The sequence below is a fragment of the Hylobates moloch genome, unplaced genomic scaffold (assembly GCF_009828535.3).
Source record: "Hylobates moloch isolate HMO894 unplaced genomic scaffold, HMol_V3 SCAFFOLD_10, whole genome shotgun sequence".
Lineage (NCBI taxonomy): Eukaryota > Metazoa > Chordata > Mammalia > Primates > Hylobatidae > Hylobates > Hylobates moloch.
In genome coordinates, this window is record NW_026652285.1 from 84,618,651 (window position 1) to 84,636,841 (window position 18,191).

Sequence of the window (18,191 nt, forward strand, 5' to 3'; positions counted from 1 at the left end):
AACTGCAGAAAGAGTCAAAGAGCCAGAAAGCATATTTAAAGAAATAATAGGCTGGACATGGTGGCTCACGCCTGTAATCCCAGCACTTTGGGAGGCTGAGGCGGGTGGATCACTTGAGGTAGGGAGTTTGAGACCAGCCTGACCAACATGGAGAATCCCCATCTCTACTAAAAATACAAAATTAGCCTAGCATGGTAGTGCATGCCTGTAATCCCAGCTACTCGGGAGGCTGGGGCAGAAGAATTGCTTGAACTCGGGAGGCAGAGGTTGCAGTGAGCTGAGACTGTGCCATTGCACTCCAGCCTGGGCAACAAGAATGAAAACTCTGTCTCAAAAAATAATAATAAAAATAAGCAAATAAATACATAATAACTGAAGCTTCCCTAAACTGGGGATAGACACCAACAAGCAGTATAGGAAGTACAGAGTTTTCCAATCAAAGAGGATTACAATCCAAAGAGGAGTACATCAAGGCCCATAATAATCAAACTACCAAAAATCAAAGACAGAAAATTTTGAGAGCAGCAAGAGATAAGAAACATACCACATACAAAGGAGTGCCAATACAACTATCAGCAAAGTTTTCAGAAATTTTCAGAAATCCTGCAGGTAGTGGGATGACATTCAAAGTGGTGAAGGAAAAAAACTGCCAAAAAATAATACTTTATCCAGCAAAGCTGTCTTTCAGAAATGGGGGAGAAATAAAAACTTTCCCAGAAAAACAAAAGCTAAGGGAGTTTATCACCATTAGGCCTGCCTTGCAGGAATTGCTTAAGGGAATTCTTTAAACTGAAACCAAATAGCTGTATCTAGTCAACATAATGGTATATAACTAGTAGGGTGCTATGGTCTGAATGTTTGTGTTCCCCTAAAATTTATATGTTGAAATCCTAATCCCAAGGTGACGGTATTAGAAGGTGCAGCCTCTAGGAGATGATTAGGTCATGAGGATATGAATAGGTAATATGACCTCATGAATGGAATGGTGCCCTTATAAAAGAGGCCCAAGAAAGCTCCTTTGCTCCTTCTTCCACTGGAGATTACAGGGAAAAGATGGTCATCTATGAAGAAGTGGGCCTCCACCAGACACCAAATCTGCCTGTACACTGATCTTGTAATCCTAACTCCCAGAACTGTGGAAATCAGTTTTTGTTGTTCATAACCCACTCAATTTATTATATTTTTTTACAGTAGCCTGAGCATACTAAGACATGGGATCAGATTTTTTTTTTTTTTTGAGATGGAAGTCCTCTGTCGTCCAGGCTGGAGTGCAGTGGCACGATTGAGATGGAAGTCTCCCTCTGTCATCCAGGCTGGAGTGCAGTGGCACGATCTCCACTCACTGCAACCTCTACCCCCGGGGTTCAAGCCATTCTCCTGCCTCAGTCTCCCGAGTAGCTGGGATTACAGGCATCCGCCTCCGTGCCTGGCTAATTTTTGTATTTTTAGTAGAGACGGGGTTTCACCATCTTGGCCAGGCTGGTCTTGAACTCCTGACCTTGTGATCCACCTGCCTTGGACTCCCAAAGTGCTGGGATTACAGGCATGAGCCACTATGCCTGGCCAACATGGGATGAGATTTTAAACTTTACAGCACACAAATCTCTTATTTTAGACTTTTTATCTTCCTTATGATATTCTTTTCCAGGCAATTCTGTTTCTCAATTCTGAGATGTTTAAGTCAATATAAAGATAGTAAAGATTCTTGACCAACTATATACTATAATAATTACCAGCCAGGCGCTGTGGCTCACGCCTGTAATCCCAGCACTTTGGGAGGCCGAGGCGGGCAGATCACGAGGTCAGGAAATCAAGACCATCCTGGCTAATACAGTGAAACCCCATCTCTACTAAAAATACAAAAAATTAGCCAGGCATGGTGGCACGCACCTGTAATCCCAGCTATTCAGGAGGCTGAGGCAGGAGAATCGCCTGAACCTGGGAGGCAGAGGTTGCAGTGAGCTGAGATTGTGCCACTGCACTCCAGCCTGGGCAACAGAGCGAGACTCCGTCTCAAAAAAAAAAAATAATTATTATTATTTTACATAAGAAGAAACAATGCAATAATTGATTTTTGAGTGAAAAGTTAACTTTATATTTCTAGGAAAAATCCCATTTAGTCATATTGTATTACTTATATATTGGTGGATTCAATTTTGTATTTGTGTCCGTTTGCCATATTGGGGCTGTAGTTTTTTTTTTGTTTTGAGATGCAGTCTCGCTCTGTCACCCAGGCTGGAGTGCAGTGGCTGGAGTGCAGTGGCTCGACCTTGGTTCACTGCAAGCTCCGCCTCCCAGGTTCACGCCATTCTCCTGCCTCAGCCTCCCGAGTAGCTGGGACTACAGGCGCCAGCCACCGCGCCCGGCTAATTTTTTGTATTTTTAGTAGAGACGGGGTTTCACTGTGTTAGCCAGGATGGTCTCGATTTCCTGACCTCGTGATCTGCCCGCCTCGGCCTCCCAAAGTGCTGGGATCACAGGCATGAGCCACTGCGCCGGGCCTGGGCTGTAGTTTTCTTGACATGCCTTTGTCTGTTTTAGGTCTGAGAGTAATGTTGGTCTCAAAAAAGTTTCTGAAAGATTGGCATTTTTTTTCTTAAAAGTTTGATAGAATTTATCAGATTTATCAGTGAATTTATCTGGGCCAGATTTTCCTTAAGGGAAAGTTTTAAATTGCAAATTCAAATTTTTTTTTCTTTTTTAGAAACAGGGTCTTGCTCTGTTACCTAGTCTGGAGTGGAGTGGGGTGGCGCAATCATAGTTCACTGTATCCTTGAACCCCTGGGCTCAAGCAATCCTCTTGCCTCAGCTTCCTGAGTAGATAGAACTACAGGAGCATGTGACTATGCCAGCTAATTAAAAAAAAAAATCTTTTTTGTGGGTCTTGTTATGTTGGCCAGACTTCGATATCTTAATAGAAAGAAAACTATTCAAATCTGTATTTTTTTCTAGAGCCCATTTTGTCATTTTTGTCTCTTAAAGAATTTAAGTTGTTCAATTTAGCAGCATAAAGTTGACCTCGATATTCTATATTGTCATTTTAATGTCTATGAATTCCTTCTTTCATTTTTGAAATTAGTAATGTCCATTTTCTTTTTTTGACTAATGTAAATGGAGCTTTAGTACAGATTCTCACTCTCACCCAGGCTGGAGTACAGTGGCATGATCCCAGCTCGCTGCAACCTCAAACTCCTGGGCTCAAGTGATCCTCCCACCTCAGCCTCTCGATGACCTAGGACCACAAGCACACACCACCATGCTTGGCTAATATTTTTATTTTTATTTTGTAGAGACGAGGTCTCACTATGTTGCCCAGGATGGTCTCAAACTCCTGGGCTCAAGCGATTCACCCACCTTGGCCTCCCAAAGCACTGGGATTACAGGTATGAACCACCATGCCTGGCAATGATTTTTTTACAAAATACTTTATGTTTTCCTTTATTTTCTTTCTTACTTTTTTTTGGGGGGGTCTGTTTTCTGTTTTAGTTGATTTCTACTATCTTCATTATTTGTTTTCTTCTACTTTGTGTTTAATATGTCCTTTCTTCTAGCTTCTGAAGATTAAAACTTAGTTCATTCTCTTGGGCCCTCTTTTTCTTATGATACAAACTTTTAAGCTATAAATTTCACTTTTAGAACTGCCTTAGCATTTTCCCACAAACATTTGATATATTGTGTAATTTTTCATTCACTTCGAGAGATTTTCCTCCTTCTGAGTTCTTCTTTAATCAATGAGGAATATAGAAACATGTTTAATTTTCAAATATTCAAAGTTTCCAGATATTGATCTATAATTGATTTCAAATTTAGCTTTACGGTGGGTTAGAAAATATACTCTGTGACTTCAATCATTTTAAATTTTTTGAAACTTGTTTCATAGCTAATTACATGGCCTTTTTTAGTGAACATTATATATGCACTTAAAAGGAACATCTAGGCTGGGCATGGTGGCTCACACCTGTAATCCCAACACTTTGGGAGGCCTAGGTGAGAGGATCACTTGAGCCCAGGAGTTCAAGACCAGCCTGAGCAATATAGCAAGACCACATCTCTACAAAAAAAATAAAAATAAATAAAAATTAGCGGGGTATGGCTGGGCGCGGTGGCTCACACCTGTAATCCCAGCACTTTTGGAGGCCAAGGCGGACGGATCACAAAGTCAAGAGATCAAGACCATCCTGGCCAACCTGGCCAACATGATGAAACTCCATCTTTATTAAAAATACAAAAATTAGCTGGGCATTGTGGCGCATGCCTATAGTCTCAGCTACTTGGGAGGCTGAGGCAGGAGAATTGCTTGAACCTGGGAGGTGGAGGTTGCAGTGAGCTGAGATTGCACCACTGCACTCCAGCCTGGCGACAGAGTGAGACTCCGTCTCAAAAAAAAAAAAAAAGGAAAGAAAAATTAGCTGGGTATGACGGCACCCACCTGTAGTCCCTGCTACTCGGGAGGCTGATGTGGAAGGATCGCTTGAACGTGGAGGTCAAGGCTGCAGTGTGCTATGATCCACTTTACTCTAGCCTGGGTGACAGAGTGAGACTCTGTCTCAAAAAAAAATTAAAAAAAATAATGAAAGAAAGGAACTTGTATTCTCCAATTGTTGGGAGAAATGTTCTAACATACCATTTTGTTTTAGTGCCTCTTTTTGCTTCTGTTTGAAAGTCTTATCTTCCTCATCTGTCTCCTTGGCCTGCTTCTTGGGCTGTTTTAGGGGGTTGTTCCTGCTGGACATGGCACCTGTGCCCCTTCCTCAGACTCTGCCCTCTATTGGACTTTTTCCTTTTTTTTTTTTTTTTTTGAGACAGTCTTGCTCTGTCACCCAAGCTGGAGTGCAGTGGCACAAACACAGCTTACTGTGGCCTTGACCCTCCTGGGACCAACCAATTCTCCCACATCAGCCTTCCAAGTACCTGGGACTACAGATGTGTGCCACACCGCCCGGCTAATTTTTTTTAATTTTTTTGTAGTGATAGGGTCTCACTTTGTTGCCCAGGCTGGTCCCAAACTCCTGGGCTCAAGCAATCCTCCCACCTTGGCCTCCCAAAGTGCTGAGATGATGGGCGTGAGTCACCATGCCTGGCCTAGGATTTGCATTTGATGCTTTCTTTTTGAAACAGTTTTATTGAGAAATAACTTACATACCATACAGTTCACCCATTAAAATGTACAATTCAGTAGTTGTTAGTATAATCAGGGTTTCATAAACATCATCCAATTTTAGAATATTCTCATCACCCCAAAAAGAAACTTTACTCTTTAGTAGTTACCTCACATTTCCACCGAAACCTCTCAGCCCTAGGGAACTATTAGTCTACTTTCTCTCCCTATTGATTTGTATATTCTAGACATTTCATATAAATGGAATCATATATGACCCTTTGTGACTGGCTCCTTTCCCATAGCTTTGTAAACTTTTCCAGGTTTATCCATGTTGAAGCATGTACCAGTGTCATAAATTTTTTAATACAGTTGCTGCTCTGGCATTCATTTTTAGGCCTGGCCTAAGTCTTTTGAAACCCAGTTGTACACCCAACCCCCCACCGTCACCTCTGGCCTTGTTAAAACGTAGCCTCCTGGCCAGGAGTGGTGGCTCATACCTGTAATCCCACACTTTGGGAGGCCAAGGTGGGAGGATCACTTGAGGTCAGGAGTTCAAGACCAGCCTGGCCAAATCTGGTGAAACCTTGCCTCTACTAAAAATACAAAAATTAGCTGGGCAGTATGGCACGTGCCTGTAATCCCAGCTACTCGGGAAGCTGAGGCACGAGAATCGCTTGAATCTGGGAGGCGGAGGAGGCTGCAGTGAGCTGAGATCACACCACTGCATTCCAGCCTGGGCAACACAGCAAGACCTTGTCTCAAGAAACAAAACAAAACAAACTTCCCCACCCGGTGTGGTTGAGGTATAGCCCACTTGTTCATCTTATAGACCCCCAAACACAACACATCCCTCAGCTGCTGACCATGAAAAAACCTAATGGTTGACTGAGGGCTGTAATCCTGACACTTTGGGAGGGTGTGGCAGGAGGACTGTTTGAGACCACCCTGGGTAACATAGTGAGACCCCTGTCTCTACAAAAAGAAAAAATTACCTGGGCGTAGTGGCCCACATCTCTAGTCCCAGCTACCCAAGAGGCTGAGGCATGAAGATCGACTGAGGCAGGGAGGTAGAGGATGCAGTGAACTGAGATCACACCACTGCACTCCAGCCTGGGCAACAGAGCGAGACCTTGCCTCAAAACAAAACAGAACAAAACAAAAACCTAATGGTTAACACCAGAGTCTTGGAAATAAATTCCCCTCCTTTGCGCATGTGTTTTTTTAAGGGCGTAATGCCTATAGACCTAATAAAAGCATAATCCCACAGGTCTCCTTTCCTCTCTCTCTCTCTCTCTCTCTTTCTCCTCTACTCCTACTGAGTAGCTGGGACTAGAGATGTGGGCCACCATGCCCAGCTAATTTTTTTTTCTTTTTGTAGAGATGGGGGTCTCACTATGCTACCCAAGGTGGTCTCAAACTCCTGGCCTCAAGCAATCCTCCTGCTGCACCCTCCCAAAGTGCCAGGATTATGGCCCTCAGCCAACCCACTAGGTTTACTGTGATTGCTTTCTCTAGGATCTTGGTTTCTCAAGTCCTCACTGCCTTAATAGACTTGACTCCAAATTTTGTATCTCCAGGCCAATAAGACTGCCGGTAAGCTCTAGGGTGCTTCTTTCTGACTTCTACACTCCTAGACACAAATCAACAATGCCCTGAGAAGGAAAAGTGGCTGAGAATGCAGGACTCACTTCAGAGTATTTCTCTTCTTCCTGGGGGCTCTTGGATTCTCAAGCCTTGGATGACAGGGTTGCTCTCCAATTGTTTTAAACAGACTTATTTATTTATTTTTTTAAACCGCTTTCATTGTTCTCAGTGGCAGAGTTAGTTTGTTCAACAAGGTACCTCATCATGGTTGGATGCCTGCATCATTACAAAAATTCATTGTAATGAAATATCCTTTAAACAAATAAAATTAGATTTTTTTTGAAGTTAATTGTGGCAAAAACAATTTAAAATTTACCTTTGTTAACTACTTTTAAGTGCACAGTTCAGTGGTGTTATATTTACATTATTGTGTAACATCTCTAGAACTTTTTCATCTTGCAAAATTGAAACTCTATACCCAGTGAAATTATATCACCATTCTCCCCTCCCTCTACCCTCTAGCAGCCACTATTCTACTGTCTGTTTCCACGAGTTTGACATAATCCCACAGTTTACATACCTCTACATACCTCATATAGGTCAAATCATAACAGTATTTGTCCTTTTGTGACTGGTTTATTGCACTTGGCACAACATCCTCAAGGTTCATCTATGTTGTAGCCTGTGATAGGATTTCCTTCCTTTTTAAGGCTGAATAATATTTCATTATATGTATATATCACTTTTTCATTTATCCATCTGTTGATGAACATTTGGGCTGCTTCAACCTCTTGGCTATTGTGAATAGTGCTGCAATGAACATGAATGTGCAAGTATCTCTTCGATATCCTGCTTTCAATTCTTTTGGATATTTACCCAGAAGTGGGATTGCTGGATCATACGGTAGCTCTAGTTTTAGTTTCTTGAGGAACTTCCCCACTGTTTTGCATAGTGGTGGTACCATCTACATTCCTATCAGCATTGCATAAGAGTTCCAATTTCTCCACAAGATCCCATCTTTAGAATATGCAGCAATTAACTAGGGGGTTTTCATTTTTGGTCTTTTTTGTTTGTACAAACATTACTGTGTCAACATATACAGATTTTAAATTTCAACCTAGACCTGGAAGAGTGTTGACAGAGGAAGGTGTTAAGAACATCAACCTGAATCAGCTCTAGAGATGGAGAGGGGTTGGCAGAAGCTACCCTAAAAGACAGAACATGCTTGATGTGGTAATGAAGTTACCTGCCTGGATTCTGGACGACCCTGGATATTTTCTCCTTTGCTAAGTTAGCGTCTTTCTCTCCCTCAAAAATATTCTTCTCTTCCCTTACCTACTCCAAGGGTACAAGTGACTGGGGTATGCCTGTCACAGATGAGGTGAGGCCAAGATGTGGGCACTACATAAGGCCAGACAGATATGGTGTAAATGTTATTTATTACCATGATTACTGTTTTGGAGATGGTCAGTGCTGTAAATAGAAAGGGAGTTTAAGAGCAGACTCTGAAGCCAGACTGTCTGGAATGAATCCAGGCTCCTCTAGCCACTATCTATGTGATGTTGAACAAATTTCTTAATTTCTCTGTGCCTCAATTTCCTTATCCATAAAATGGCAATGTTAATAGCACCCACTATGTAGAGTTATTAGGATTAAATAAATATTCGCTAAGCACTCAGTGCAAACTGTGGGCACACAGCAAGTACTATGAAAGTGTTAGGCAAAATAAAGGTGGACCAAGCCTGGTAGCACCTAGCAAGTCCAGCTTCACCTTTGCTGTGCTGAGTCGTATAGGTGGTGTTCTTGTGTCTCTGGTTTGTTGGAGGACCTAGTTTTAGCGTATTTTAGGTGTCATTAAGCATCCCCGCTCCCTCGATGGGATAGGGGTGTGCGTGTTACAAGTGGTTGTTGGGCACCTTCACGGGGCAACGGTGACTATGGGCTGTACGTACTATCTCGGTAGAAAGTGTTAATGCACATCCCTGGGCGGAGAGGTAACTCTACTCAATGCGTTTTAAGGGGAATCACACACCTCACGGATGGTGTAGATTCTGTCTGCTCCTTGCGTTTCAGTGGAGGTCCACAGAGCTCCGGGGAGCATCAGGGACCGCGGGCCCGGGACGTGTAGTAGGGAGCGGTGCTGTACACTTCCTCGCACCATAGGGGGGATGGCGGGTTCCACACCTGTCGGGGCAGCAGGGACTGAGCTCGTGTGCGCGGAAGACCGGTTGCTCCAAACCTCCCGGGCCAGCGCGCCGGCCGCCGCGTGCGCGCGTGTGTGCAGCAGGAGGCTCGGTCTACACCTCCTCCGGGCAGCAACGACTGCGAGCTCGGTGCGTGCCGTAGGAGGTGTCGTTACACACTTCCTGTGGGTCTCGCCGACCACGGCGCGTTTCCGGTGCCGGCTGGAGCCCGGGGTCCGAGTCCCCGCCCCGCTCGCCGGCCCCGCCCCGGCCCGCCCGCGCCCCGCCCCCTGCCCGCCCGCCGCGCTCCGAGCCGGGCGCGCGGAGCTCGGGGCGCACGGAGCGGCGCGCGCCGGTCGGCGGAGCCAGGCTGGCGCCCCCGCCCCCCGCCCCGCTCCTCGGTCCGCCGCCTGCCGGGCGCCTTCCCCGCGCCACTTACCTTCGGTGCCCGGCCCTCCGGCCGCTCTCCTCTCGCCCTCGGGCCCCTCCGGCCCGCCCCGTCCAGCCCGGGCTGCCCGGCTCCCGCAGGCCCCCCCGTCGACCGCGTTCCTATGGACAGACGCACAGACACCTGCAGGTGGGTGAGAGCCCGCGCGCGGGGCGGGGACGAGCGCGCCGACGCCGCGACCCAGGCGGGGAGCCCCTTTGTGTGGGGGGCGGCCGCGCCGGGGTCGACTCTGCTTCGCCGTCAGCGGCCGCGCGGTGACCCGGCTGAACCTTCCTTTTGTCTCCTCTCGGGGGAGCGAGGCCAGAGCGAGGGCAGGGACCCGGGCGGCCGCTCGTCGGCAGCGCTGGGCTTGGGGGTGCGAGGCGCACAGACCCCCGGCGGCGGCTCTGGTCCGCCTGCCCCGGGCCGCCCCGCCGCCCGGCAGCTAGGGTCTCAGCGGCGGCTGCAGGCGCAGTGCGTGGGGCTGGCGCCCGTGCTCCTGCTCTTGGGTCTGTCGGAGGTGGGAAGGAGGGCGGGAAGGAGGAGGAAAAGGTCTGTCCTCTTAGTTTCCAAGTCTTGAGATGCTTATGGAGAAAGAAAGGTGGTTCAGGGCTCTGCCCCACTAGTTTTCTTCCTCGGGTGGCTCGCCGAGGTGCGTTTGGGGCGTGTGTGAAGGAACGTGCATGGCTTCGCTCCCTTATTTATTGTTTCTAACGGAGGAGGGCTTTCTCCAAAAGGCTCTTCCGCCCCCCCCACCCCCATCTGAGGCTGCGCACAGTGATTTGTGTTTGTTATCAAATATCTCGAGAAATGTATTCCCCTGGGTAGGAGGAAGTTGGACTGATCAACGTCAAACCAAAATCAAAGAATGTTTTTGGTTCCCTCAAGTCTTTTTTTTCTTTAAGGTTTTAGATAGAGACTTTAAAAAAATGAACATGGCTGTGATTTTTACAATTATATATATTTATTTTGTGTGTGTGTGTGTGTGTGTGTGTGTGTGTGTGTGTGTGTGTGTGTTTTGAAGTTTAGGAGTAAAGTTTTGTTTTTTCCCGAACTCGTTAGGATTCGGAAAACGGAATCCTCTCCCGACGAAATAAACAGCTAACAAGCCAGTCAGGTAGTGACAGCTTCCATGGTGGAGGTTAAATTGGAGTGCAATAAACAATGATCTAGCTTTCCGTTCAGGCTGAAGCCTTTATTTCTGCTGATTTAAGATATGAGATATTTCCCAACCCATGAGACCATGAATGTCAGAATTGAGTTTTCCCCCTAGGATTGTGCTTTTCCTATTTTATTCCATGTATATAACCCAACGATTGGGTTATGCATGGATATGGACACAGTGTTTTGAAAAATACTGTAGGGTGATGTTTCTGATTTGTCTTATTTGATTAGCTAGCTAAGTTCATGAACGGTTGCTGTGTATTTGTAGATATTCAAATAATAAATGAGGTTGAATAAGCACCCAGAAAATTAATTTTACAGATTCAGATTTTTAATATGCAGGTATAGATTTATACCTGTATTAATCTCAATCTACTGCTCAGTTCTGGAAACTTTTTTGCCCACCCTGTGAGAATTTATATTGACAAACTTAAGTCTGACAGTTACCCAGGAGATTAAAAAAACGGAGAAGCAGTTTTGGGGGCCATGCATACAATTATATGGACAGTCATCTGTAAAAAATAGAGGTTTTCCTAAAAAAACAAAAAGCATTATCATCTAAACTTGAAGGAAAAACGTGGAAAATTATGTATTATTTAAATTTTCATTGAGATTTAAAAATTAGGAAACAGTATACAATTTAATGCACTTTTTTTTAGACACACTGATTTTTGTCATTATAAAAGTTTAGTATGCTTAAAATAGTGCTTTTTTCTAGGAGAAAAATTTATCCTAGATTCTTGTCCCAGTTAAACAGATTAATATTATTGCATGCCTAATTTTGTAAATGCCTGGAGTGTAGATTTATACACACATTACTTAAAACCTAGCAGTGATCAAGCCAGTCCCTTTTAGTTGATAAAATTTTACTAGTTTCTGCTTTGACTTCCAGTCTGCATTAGGTAAATGAATTTAAATTCTGCACAGAGGCACAGAGCTCAGTATGTGGCTCTGGTAGGCCCTTGACTAGCGTTCCTTGTCCCTCTCCATTCCTAATAATAGCGCAAAGAGAAGAGGTATTGAAATTTGGTCAGGCTTTATGGTGAATCCAGGAATGGAGTTCTAGACCACTCTCAGAATTTCAGCATTTGGATATGCATACTCTTCCTTAGCTCTTTAAAATATTTAAAAAAGATAAGCTAACAATTGAATTGCTTGTTTATATATTTACAAGGCTGTCAGTGGTAGTGATAAGATTTAACAAAGAGTCACTGTGTAACTAAGCATTGAGTGTGGCCTGTACTGAGAATTGTTTTGGCAAAGTTGTAGTTGTGCCTAACTGTTTTCTGAGATCATCAATGTAGTCTTTATGTGGGCTAGCTAAAAGATAACACCTTGTTTTGTTTATGTTTTTGTGTTTTTTTTATTTTTTGACTGATACGTAGATAAGGATTTTTTGTTTTTTGTGTAATCAGCAATAATAGTGTAATTAGAAGCATTCCAGAGAACCTTACATATTTTCAACTGATTTTCTTTCTGGTAAGTTGGTGTTGAGGAAGGCATATAAATTATTTTTCATTTTTCGTGTTTGAAATTTTTTTCATTTATTTTGACAAATAAGTGCTACTTCCAGAAAATTTGAATTTGTATAAAACTGGATTTTTAAATATAGCTGACATTTACCAACTTCTCTTTTTAAAACAACATTAAGCCGTCCACAGTTAAATTTGATAGGCTTTAAAATCCATGGACTTTTCTAGCATTTTCCTGTTTATTGGTTATCAATGTAGTATCATTACAAGAAGCCCAAAATGGCCACTTTATGTTAACTGGAATGCTCAAATGACTAGTGTTTTCATTAGCAATAAATGGAAAGCTGAAAAGTAACAATTTTATTCTTTGTAATAGATCTGTGACTTTCAAGTCTTTCTTTTTGACATTTTTTTGTAGCCTGGTGGGGAAGCAGGTCAGCTGTGAGAGGTGTGGACAGTGACCTCTCATTCCAGCCTTTATCATCATCCTGCATTGTTTAACAACAGCACCAACCCCATGCTGCTTGCTGAAAATGCAGATTTCATTCTTGGATTAATATTCTGGTACCAGATGTATGAGGCTGGCTCTAAAGAAGCTTTTTCTCTTAAGTACTGTCAAAAATAGAGAAGCTGAAGATTGGAGAGAAGCCATTTATTTTGAACAGTTTATTTTCTGACAGTTTGTGTTTGTAAAGAAACCTGCTCATAATATTTACTTAAGAGATCTGCATAGTTGCCTGAGGAAGCCCCACAGGTTTCTTTTTTTCCTTTAAAAAAGTTTCCATTGAGCTTAACTCTTATGTGATACTTCTTGACTTTGCTTCTGATTAGTTGATTTATGGACTTTATTTACTAGCATGATGGGAGAATTCTTTTGCTAGACTGAAATTGCACTCTGCCTGTGCTCTGGTCCGTTTCCTAGGTAACAAATGCACTGCATAGATTCCATAATGAGGACTATGGTTGGCTAGTTACTGTGTAAATTCTGTTGTTTGGTAAAGCTTAGTCTCAAATTCAAATAAAGGTCAAGAAACCAAAAGTACTGAAAATGCAAATTTTTGAATTTTATTTTGTATCCAATGCCAACAAAGTTTAATAGGCTTTTCTGGAGAAAGGCAAATTATGCAGCCGTATTCAAGTTTGTTTTGCAAAGTCTTACACTTAAACAGTTGGAGAGCTTTTTCACTGTTAGTGTTCATACTGTTAATGCTAATGGCTCTAGTGACAAAGAAGATGTATTTCAGAAACATGTTATTACACTTGAAAATAATATGGAAAGCAAAGAATCTTGGTCTAGGACAACAGTGATATTCTTATACTGAAAGGAAGTAATATTATGTATCAAAAGAGAAATTATACAACTTTGATGTGAGATATAACATTGTTTTTTAGAGACACGGTCGCACTCTGTCGCCCACGCTGGAATACAGTGGTGCAACCATAGCTTACTGCCTCTTCGAACTCCTGGGCTCAAAGGATCACATCTCAACCTCCCAAGTAGCTGGGACTACAGGCATGTGCCATCAATCACACTTAGCTAATTTTTCTTATTTTTTGTAGCGATGGGGTCTTGTGGTGTTGCCCAGGCTGGTCTTGAACTCCTGGACTCAAATGATCTTCCTGCCTTGGCCTCCCTAAGTGCTAGGATTATAGGTGTGAACCCACGTCCAGCCATAACTTTAAAAAAGTTTAAGAAGACGTTAAAACATTGAAGCAATATTTAAAAACATTAAAAATCTTACCATAAAATGCTGAATTTCTACTCTAGCTTTTTTTCTTCTCTGCATGAACTTTGGCCAACCTAGCGCCGGGGAGTAGCTCCCCGCTTGGTTGCTGCAAGTTAGAGAATAGCTTTCTCCTTCACCTTACCCTCCTCTGGATATCTATGGACTCTTTAGCTCCAGACACAGGACAAAAAGTAATATATATGGAATGGCTAGTAATTATTAGCTCTTTTGTTTGTTTGTTTTGTTTTTTGTTTTTTTCCCTTAAGAAACCTGCAAAGAACCAAAATTCCATTAAAACCTACTGGAAATATATTTTTCACTTGATGCCCGAAAATGTTTTTTGTTTGTTAATCATCAAGGATTTCATTAGCTAAACATTAAAATAACATACACATAACTCTTTTTAAGTCTAAATAATTATCCGAAGTTGCTTCCATTGCTTTCCCTTGCTTCTCTGGATTGTTTTTAGATGATTCATTTACTCTTTGGTTAACTTTGATTTCATGCATAGGATACATCTTGGTTGGGTTCTCTTTTTATTCTTGTTTTTTTTCAAAACTGATACTACTTTAACCTTTTCTGTCCTTTTTTAATTGCAAGTATTGTATCCCTTCAGTTTTTTCTTACATTTTCTTCTGGAAATACTTATTATTTTAAAAATATTTTCCTTGCGTGATTTAAGGCATAATCACCATATATCAAAAGCTCTACCCTTTTTTCTGTTATAGGACTTCATATTTCTGGGACGGAGTTGACAATATGTGTGAATTCTTAACCAGCTAGGACTACTTCCTCTTCTCAGCTTGTATTAATTTGTTAGGGCTGCCATAACAAAGACTCACAGGCTGGTGGTCTTAAGCAACAAAAGTTTATTTTCTGACAATTCTGGAGGCTAGGAGTATAAGCTCAAAGTGTTGGCAGGGTTGGGTTCTTCTAAGGCCCCTCTCTTGGCTGATGGATGGCTGTCTTCCTAAGGTGGCTTCACTTGGTCTTCCCTCTGTGTATGTGTGTGTCCTAATTTCCTCTTAAGAACATCACTTACATTGGATTAGGGCACACACATATGACTTCATTTTACCTTAATTACCTCTATTCCAGGCCTTACTTCCCCTGTAAGTCACATTCTGAGGTACCAGGGTTTAGGATGTGAACAGATGAATTTGAGAGGAATACAGTTCAGCCCGTAACACAGTCCATCCCTCTACCTACTGCCTTTCATGCATGTATACCTACCTACCTACATACATACATACATACCTCACTCCACATGTGGGATTTTGTGTGGTTTCATCTTTTATGTCTTTTTTACTCCGTTGGCAATTTGTCACTTGAGTCCCAGGCCCAAATACATAGCAATATGATCAACTCTATATATAGTCATTAAAAATAAAGTAGATAGTTAAAGGCTTTTTGTTTTTCACTCTTCGTATTCATTGTTTTTAAATGTTTTATTTTGAATCACTTAAAGTACAAAATCCTTTTTTTGTTTGTCTGAGACAGGATCTTTTTCTGTTGCCCAGGATGGAGCGCAGTAACGTGATCACAGCTCACTGCAGCCTCGACCTCCTGAGCTCAAGCAGTCCTCTCACCTCTCAGCCTTCTGAGTAGCTGGGATCGCAGGTGCACAACCAGAGCCCAGCTAACTTTTTTTTTTTTTTTTTGTAGAGTTGAGGCCTGTGTGGCCCAGATTGGTCTTGAACTCCTGGGCTCATGATATCTTCCTATCTGGGCCTCCCAAAGTTCTGGGATTACAGGCCTGAGTCACTGTGCCTGGCCAAAATTCTTAATAGTTTTGGAATACTGGAGAATATTATTGTGGCCAAATTCAGTGGAAGCGCTAATGCTGTTATTTTCTTCTGAGTTCTGAGGACTTGTTTCTTTTGGTGCTTTTTTTTTTTTTTTCAGCTGTTGGTCTTGCTGCTCTCATGGTAAGTTATGCACTATTTGGTCTTTTCACGCATGTCTGATGATTCCTGAATCTAATATCTAGTCGGGGCTTTTCTCCTGAAATCCACATCTTTGTGTCCTACTACGACTGGATATATTCACTTAATTTTCCACAAGCATTTCACATTCAACATGCCCCACACTTACTGTCCTCTTCAAATCTGTGTCTTTTCTTTTATTCCCTAGCTCAGTGAGTTGGTACCACCTTCCATCCATCTTCCCAGTCCAGAAATTTAGGAGTTATCTCTGATTCCTTCTTTATTCTTAATCCCATTGTCCATACATAATCAAGCCCCTGGGTCAGTCAGTTCTTACTCCCCAAGATTTCTCAATTCTGTCTGTTTGCCATATGTGAATCATATGCTACTGTGTTACCTTTGCATTAGTCTTAGTTTTACAGTTAAATATATTCAGTGTGCAACAGAAGTCCTTATGGTAAAGCTTCTGTAATCATTTAGTAGTCTGAAGTTCATTGAATTCTTGTAGTGGCTCATGTGAAATGTATCCCTTGCCTTTCATATTTAACACTGTTTATCTGTGGCTTTTATAGTTCAAGGTCACTTTGACTGAATAAAAATACTTGACTCACATTTTTTTCCCCTCAACTGTCCTTAAAAATGTTACTCTCTTGCAGGAGTTGGCAAACTTTTTCTGTAAAAGACTGAATAATAATTATCTTAGGTTTTGTGGATCACTGATTTCCCTCACAATTACTTAACTGTGCCATTGCATTGCAAAAGCAGCTATAGATAGTGTGTAAATGAACTAGCCTGACTGTTCCAATAAAACTTAATTTACAGAACCAGGCAGTGGGCTGGATTTGGTCCATAGGCTTTAGTTTGCTGAGTCCTATTCTATTCTGGTAAAATGTTGTCAAACTCTAATACCAATATGATTTTCTTTCTTTAATTTTATCTTTTTGCCTAGATACCCAAGGGCTTTTTCTTCATATTTAAAGCCAATAATTTTACTAGAATGTCTGTTGACCATTCCCTGTTAATTCTTCTAGATACAGTGTTTTTTATTATATTGGCTCAAGTGTTTTTTCTTTCTTTCTTTTTTTTTTTTTTTTTTGAGACGGAGTCTTTCTCTGTCCCCCAGGCTGGAGTGCAGTGGCGATCTCGGCTCACCGCAACCTCCACCTCCTGGGTTCACGCCATTCTCCTGCCTCAGCCTCCCGAGTAGCTGGGAGTACAGGCGCCCGCCAACACGCCCGGCTAATTTTTTGTGTTTTTAGTAGAGACGGGGTTTCACCGTGTTAGCCAGGATGGTCTCGATCTCCTGACCTCGTGATCCGCCCGCCTCAGCCTCCCAAAGTGCTGGGATTACAGGCTTGAGCCACCGCGCCCGGCTGGCTCAAGTGTTTTTTCATATTTTAATCAATTATAGTTCTTTAGTAATGTGTTCCATTGTTTTCATTTTCTGTCTTTGGGGCCTCCTATTATATGTATGTTGGATCTTCTTATATCTATACCTTAATATTATTTTTTCTTATTTTTTTATGTTTGCTTTATTTTTATGTTTTTTTCTATTTTAGGCTTTAGTGTCTTCAATGTGTTTTCCATGGTATCTATCTCTTTTTTTTTTTTGACAGTCTCTGTCACCCAGGCTGGAATGCAGTGGCACCATCGTGATTTACAGCAGTGTCAACATCTCTGGCCCCAGGTGATCCTCCCAGTTTAGCCCCAAGTAGCTGGGACTACAGATGTGCATCACCATGCCCTACTAATTTTTGTATTTTTTCTAGAGACAGGGTTTCACCATGTCGCCCAGGCTGGTCTCAAACTCATGTGCTCAAATGATCCACCTGCCTCGGCCTCCCAAAGTGCTGGGATTACAGGCGTGAGCCACTGTACCTGGTGGTATCTATTAGGTTTAGTGTTCTTTCTAGTTTTCACTTCCTTTCTGAGTTTTTTCTTTCGTGTTCTGTCATGAACTTTGTCATTTCTTATTGTACGTCCTCTTGTTATCTGGCAAGATTCATTTTTTAGTTTTTCAATTTCTGATGTATGCTGTTCTTCCATAGCTTCTATCATTTTAAAATTTTTTCCCCTTTTTTCTTTTTTTTCTTTTTGAGACAGGGCCTTTCTCTGTCATTCAAGGCTCAAGGGATTCACCCGTCTTAGCTTCCCAGGTAGCTAGGACTATGGATGTGTGCCACCACTACCAGCTGAATTTTTTTTTTTTTTTTTTTGTAAAGACGGGTTTCACTGTGTTGCCAAGGCTAGTCTTGAATTCTTGGGTTCGTGATCCTCCTGCCTTGGTTTCCCAAAGTGGTGAGATTACAGGCATGAGGCACTGTGCCTGGCTATTTTCTTAATTCCTCTTACTCATTTTGAAATATGTTACAGTTCTCATCTTTTTTCTTACTGTACTTTTTAATTTAATTGTTCTCTCTAGGTCATATTTAAATTAGATGGTCTTACCTGTACTTTTGGAGAAGGTTTCTGTGATGGAGGTGGAAACTGACAAATACAGTTTTCCTGGTTTTATGGTTTGAAGATTTTCTCCTTTGTTTCTTATCTGAAGTATTTTAAAAATATGGCCACTCAATTAAAATAAAAATGAGGTACCATTGTGTACTCA

General features: G+C 42.2%; 1 protein-coding gene and 1 long non-coding RNA gene across 4 annotated transcripts in view; one reads left to right on the forward strand and one right to left on the reverse strand.

The window, feature by feature from the left end:
* Window positions 1–9,389, reverse strand: part of LOC131384336 (uncharacterized) — a 34,029-nt gene extending 24,640 nt beyond the window's left edge. The window contains exons 1-2 of the long non-coding RNA XR_009215078.1: window positions 9,308–9,389; window positions 8,718–8,869 (exon numbers count right to left, since the gene is read on the reverse strand). This is a non-coding gene — a long non-coding RNA (uncharacterized LOC131384336). The remainder of the gene's footprint in view (window positions 1–8,717; window positions 8,870–9,307) is intronic.
* The window catches only part of KIAA1958 (KIAA1958 ortholog), a 182,256-nt gene continuing 173,220 nt past the window's right edge, over window positions 9,156–18,191 (forward strand). For 2 of the 3 annotated variants that reach the window (XM_032164889.2, XM_058444756.1), the window contains exon 1: window positions 9,217–9,445. The gene's annotated coding sequence lies outside the window, so the exon portion shown is untranslated. Of the gene's footprint in view, window positions 9,446–18,191 lie in introns of all 3 variants that reach the window. The other variant, XM_032164888.2, reaches the window with a different exon arrangement.